This window comes from Macaca mulatta, chromosome 12, assembly GCF_049350105.2.
Source record: "Macaca mulatta isolate MMU2019108-1 chromosome 12, T2T-MMU8v2.0, whole genome shotgun sequence".
In the NCBI taxonomy this organism is placed as follows: Eukaryota; Metazoa; Chordata; class Mammalia; order Primates; family Cercopithecidae; genus Macaca; species Macaca mulatta.
The window spans coordinates 59,810,234-59,816,263 of NC_133417.1; the positions used below are offsets into that span (position 1 = coordinate 59,810,234).

A 6,030-nucleotide genomic window follows, 5' to 3' on the forward strand; every position below is an offset into this window, starting at 1 on the left:
TCCCAGTTTTTTTTTTTTTGGTAGAAATTGACCACTTAATTATACAATTTATATGGAGAAAAATCAAAAATCTTCTGGAAAAAAAGAAAGAAACTGTAGGACATGGACTATTGGATTTTAAGATTTCCTATACATGAAGACATTTTCAGGAAAATAAAAGCTGAGAAAATTCAAGGCAGTATTGTTTTGGAGGAAAAAGGACAAAAACATCAATAAAAGGATACAGAGTCCAGAAGTAAACCCACATATCAATTTATGAATTTTTGAAACTATGCCAAAGTAATTCAAAATGGAAAGGATTTTCTTTTGAACAAAAATGTCTGCAATAATTGAAATTCATATAAAAATGAATCTTTACTCTTAATTCACACTATATACAAAATTTATTTGAATGAAATAGACCTACAATGAAACAAAAGTGAAACAATTTTAGTAAAGACATAAAAGAAAAATTATTGCACCTTGAGTTAGGCAAATGTTTATTAGAACAACAAAAAGCCCAAAAACATAAAGAGAGAAACTAATAAATTAAACTTCATCAAAACTAAACATCTACTCTTTGAAAGGCACTATAAAAAAACATAAGCCATATATTGAGAGAAAATACTTGCAAAACATGTGTCTGATAAAGGACATGTAAACCAGACTACAGGAAGACCCTTACAACTCAATAAGAAGAAAAACACCCCATTAAATTATAGGGCTAAAGATGTGAACAAAAGAGCATGTGTAGATAGCAAATAAACTCATGAAAAGATGCTAAGCATCATTAGAAAGGAAATGCAAATTAAACAGAATGAGATACCTCTATACACCTGCTACGATGCTTAAATTTAGAAATACTGGCAATTCCAAATCCTGGTGATGGTGCAGAGCAATGCATCTCTCTTACCTTGTTTTGGGAATGCTGTATGGTACAGCACTTTGAAAAACAGTTCAACTTTTTTAAGGAAGATAATTATACACCGAGCATAGGAACCAACAATTTCACCTGTAGGTATTTACTGAAGAAAAATGAAAAGATATGTCTACATAAAGACCTGTACACAAATAATATGACTATTTTATTCGTAATCTTCCCAAACTAGAAACAACTCAAATGTCCATCAACATGTAAATGGCAAAATAAACTGTAGTACCTCTAAACAATGAAATAATTCTCAGTTTCAAAGGAAATGAACTACTGATATAACAATATGCATGAACCACTAAAGCCTTTTGCTAAGAGGCAGAGACCAGATTTATAAGGCTATGTGTTTTATTACAGCATTTATGTGACATTCTGTAAAAGACAAAACTATAGAGGCAGAAATCAGATTAGTGATTTCCAGAGGGTTGGGAAGAGATTGACTACAAAGTGCAAGATATAACTTTCGGAGAGTTGGAAATACAGTTTGCTTGTGATATGGCCTCACTATCACATTCATTTGGCAATAGTCAATGAACAGTACACTTTTAAAATAGTACATTAAATTAAAATAACCATAGTTCTTTTAAATTAGGAAAGGTGTTTCTGATCACCTGTGATATATATTTTGTATAGCCTTCTTTGTTTATTTATGATTATGGCCAATTGCCATTTTTACTTCAGACTGCAGAATAACTATAAAAGTAGATATTATATTTCCTCTCATTTGGGAACTCACAATATAAAAGATGTCATTATAATTATACATTTAATTATCGTCAAGGATTCATGTTATTTCATGGACTATCAACAGTGTAATGAATGCTTTGGGGATGGTGACACTACATATTTTTGTTAATTAAAATCATTATTTTGGGGGCAAGGGGAAGAAGAGCATTAGGACAAATACCTAATGAATGTGGGTCTTAAAACCTGGATGACGGGTTGATGGGTGCAGCAAACCACCATGGCTCATGTATACCTATGTAACAAACCTGCATGTCCTGCACATGTATCCCAGAACTTAAAGTAAAAAATAAAATAAAATAAAATAAAATCATTATTTACATTTCATTATTAGGACTCCTGAAATTAATTGTGTAATGCTTTCTAAATTTAGACTGCCTTTTCAGTTTGTGCAACACAAGAAGCAAAAGGCATTCTAATGTCTCCTACCACAAAATTTAAATAAAGAACAAAATGATTATTTCAGAAATTGGTAGGTATTCATTCTAAAATCAAATTTAACTTAAAATTATTTCATCATTTTATATTTATCTGCAAGATTGAGGTTCACTGTACCTAAAAATTATATTGAAATTCAGATTCGGTTGCATAAGTAAATAAGAATGAACTGTTGTAATTAAAAAAGGAAGATGAATGGGACTCTTCAACTCTTCATACTTTCTCTACTACATATGCCAAAATTAAAAACAAAATCACAATATTTCTCTTTGAAAGGACATCTGAAACATGCTGAGGAGATGATAAAGCAAAAAAGTAATGATTTTTAATTTTTTTTGAAAATCTGAAGTGAGTTGCATGAAAATTAATCTTTTAAGTGCTATTAGAAGTGGTTTTTTTTTTAATGTTTCTAAACTTTAAGCATTAAGGAAGGCAATCTGTTCATCAAGGAGTAGCCAGATGCATATTTAAGATCACCTCCCTTTTGAATCTCTTTTCTGCAAGTATTGATTTGTTCAATCAGATATTGCAGAATGTATTGATTCTCATCATTTGGATGGATTTACCACAGACATTTCTTTGCCTCCTGGTTCCTGGTACTAAAAATAGTTCCGTTTCCGTTATTTTCTAAAATGAAACTTAAAGATTAAATAATATCTCAGTGCTTTGTTATTCATGGCTATGGTAAAAAAATACCTCATATAAAAGTATCATTGTTTCTCTCATTAACTACAATGGGATATAAAATCTTGTTTACAGTCTTAAATAAGAATGCTGTGTAATACGTGCTCGCTTCGGCAGCACATATACTAAAATTGGAACGATACAGAGAAGATTAGCATGGCCCCTGCGCGTCGATGACACGCAAATTCGTGAAGCATTCCATATTTTTCCAGGAAATACAGAGAACGCCACAAAGATACTCCTCGAGAAGAGCAACTCCAAGACACATAATTGCCAGATTCACCAAAGTTGAAATGAAGGAAAAAATCTTAAGGGCAGCCAGAGAGAAAGGTTGGGTTACCCACAAAGGGAAGCCCATCAGACTAACAGCAGATCTCTCGGCAGAAACTCTACAAGCCAGAAGAGAGTGGGGGCCAATATTCAACATTCTTAAAGAAAAGAATTTTAAACCCAGAATTTCATATCCAGCCAAACTAAGTTTCATAAGTGAAGGAGAAATAAAATCCTTTACAGATAAGCAAATGCTTAGAGATTTTGTCACCACTAGACCTGCCTTACAAGAGACCCTGAAGGAAGCACTCAACATGGAAAGGAACAACCGGTACCAGCCATTACAAAAACATGCCAAAATGTAAAGACCATCAAGGCTAGGAAGAAACTGCATCAACTAACGAGCAAAATAACCAGTTAATATCATAATGGCAGGATCAAGTTCACACATAACAATCTTAACCTTAAATGTAAATGGACTAAATGCTCCAATTAAAAGACACAGACTGGCAAACTGGATAAAGAGTCAAGACCCATCAGTCTGCTGTATTCAGGAGACCCATCTCACACGCAGAGACATACATAGGCTCAAAATAAAGGGATGGAGGAAGATTTACCAAGCAAATGGAGAACAAAAAAAAGGGGAGGTTGCAATACTAGTCTCTGATAAAACAGACTTTAAACCATCAAAGATCAAAAGAGACAAAGAAGGCCATTACATAATGGTTAAGGGATCAATTCAACAGGAAGAGCTAACTATCCTAAATATATATGCACCCAATACAGGAGCACCCAGATTCATCAAGCAAGTCCTTAGAGACTTACAAAGAGACTTAGACTCCCATACAATAATAATGGGAGACTTCAACACTCCACTGTCAACATTAGACAGATCAACGAGACAGAAAGTTAACAAGGATATCCAGGAATTGAACTCATCTCTGCAGCAAGCAGACCTAATAGACATCTATAGAACTCTCCACCCCAAATCAACAGAATATACATTCTTCTCAGCACCACATCGTACTTACTCCAAAATCGACCACGTAATTGGAAGTTAAGCACTCCTCAGCAAATGTACAAGAACAGAAATTATAACAAACTGTCTCTCAGACCACAGTGCAATCAAACTAGAACTAGAACTTCAGGACTAAGAAACTCAATCAAAACCGCTCAACTACATGGAAACTGAACAACCTGCTCCTGAATGACTACTGGGTACATAACGAAATGAAGGCAGAAATAAAGATGTTCTTTGAAACCAATGAGAACAAAGATACAACATAACAGAATCTCTGGGACACATTTAAAGCAGTGTGTAGAGGGAAATTTATAGCACTAAATGCCCACAAGAGAAAGCTGGAAAGATCTAAAATTGACACTCTAACATCGCAATTAAAAGAACTAGAGAAGTAAGAGCAAACACATTCAGAAGTTAGCAGAAGGCTAGAAATAACTAAGATCAGAGCAGAACTGAAGGAGATAGAGACACAAAAAACTCTCCAAAAAATCAATGAATCCAGGAGTTGGTTTTTTGAAAAGATCAACAAAATTGACAGACCACTAGCAAGACTAATAAAGAAGAAAAGAGAGAAGAATCAAATCGACGCAATTAAAAATGATAAAGGGGATATCACCACCGACCCCACAGAAATACAAACTACCATCAGAGAATACTATAAACACCTCTACGCAAATAAACTGGAAAATCTAGAAGAAATGGATAATTTCCTGGACACTTACACTCTTCCATGACTAAACCAGGAAGAAGTTGAATCCCTGAATAGACCAATAGCAGGCTCTGAAATTGAGGCAACAATTAATAGCCTACCAACCAAAAAAAGTCCAGGACCAGATGGATTCACAGCTGAATTCTACCAGAGATACAAGGAGGAATTGGTACCATTCCTTCTGAAACTATTCCAATCAATAGAAAAAGAGGGAATCCTCCCTAACTCATTTTATGAGGCCAACATCATCCTGACACCAAAGCCTGGCAGAGACACAACAAAAAAAGAGAATTTTAGACCAATATCCCTGATGAACATCGATGCAAAAATCCTCAATAAAATACTGGCAAACCGGATTCAGCAACACATCAAAAAGCTTATCCACCATGATCAAGTGGGCTTCATCCCTGGGATGCAAGGCTGGTTCAACATTCGCAAATCAATAAACATAATCCAGCATATAAACAGAACCAAAGACAAGAACCACATGATTATCTCAATAGATGCAGAAAAGGCTGTTGACAAAATTCAACAGCCCTTCATGCTAAAAACGCTCAATAAATTCGGTATTGATGGAACGTACCTCAAAATAATAAGAGCTATTTATGACAAACCCACAGCCAATATCATACTGAATGGGCAAAAACTGGAAAAATTCCCTTTGAAAACTGGCACAAGACAGGGATGCCCTCTCTCACCACTCCTATTCAACATAGTGTTGGAAGTTCTGGCTAGGGCAATTAGGCAAGAGAAAGAAATCAAGGGTATTCAGTTAGGAAAAGAAGAAGTCAAACTGTTCCTGTTTGCAGATGACATGATTGTATATTTAGAAAACCCCATTGTCTCAGCCCAAAATCTCCTTAAGCTGATAAGCAACTTCAGCAAAGTCTCAGGATACAAAATTAATGTGTAAAAATCACAAGCATTCTTATACACCAGTAACAGACAAACAGAGAGCCAAATCAGGAATGAACTTCCATTCACAATTGCTTCAAAGAGAATAAAATACCTAGGAATCCAACTTACAAGGGATGTAAAGGACCTCTTCAAGGAGAACTACAAACCACTGCTCAGTGAAATAAAAGAGGACACAAACAAATGGAAGAACATACCATGCTCATGGATAGGAAGAATCAATATCGTGAAAATGGCCATACTGCCCAAGGTAATTTATAGATTCAATGCCATCCCCATCAAGCTACCAATGAGTTTCTTCACAGAATTGGAAAAAACTGCTTTAAAGTTCATATGGAA

The 6,030-nt window shown here is 34.8% G+C and overlaps 1 non-coding gene across 1 annotated transcript; it reads left to right on the top strand.

Annotated features, from left to right (window-relative positions):
• Positions 1-2,877: 2,877 nt before the first annotated feature.
• LOC114671684 (U6 spliceosomal RNA) lies at positions 2,878-2,984 on the top strand. The gene has a single exon (XR_003721701.1). It is a non-coding gene; the product is annotated as a U6 spliceosomal RNA (small nuclear RNA).
• The last annotated feature ends 3,046 nt before the right edge of the window (positions 2,985-6,030 follow it).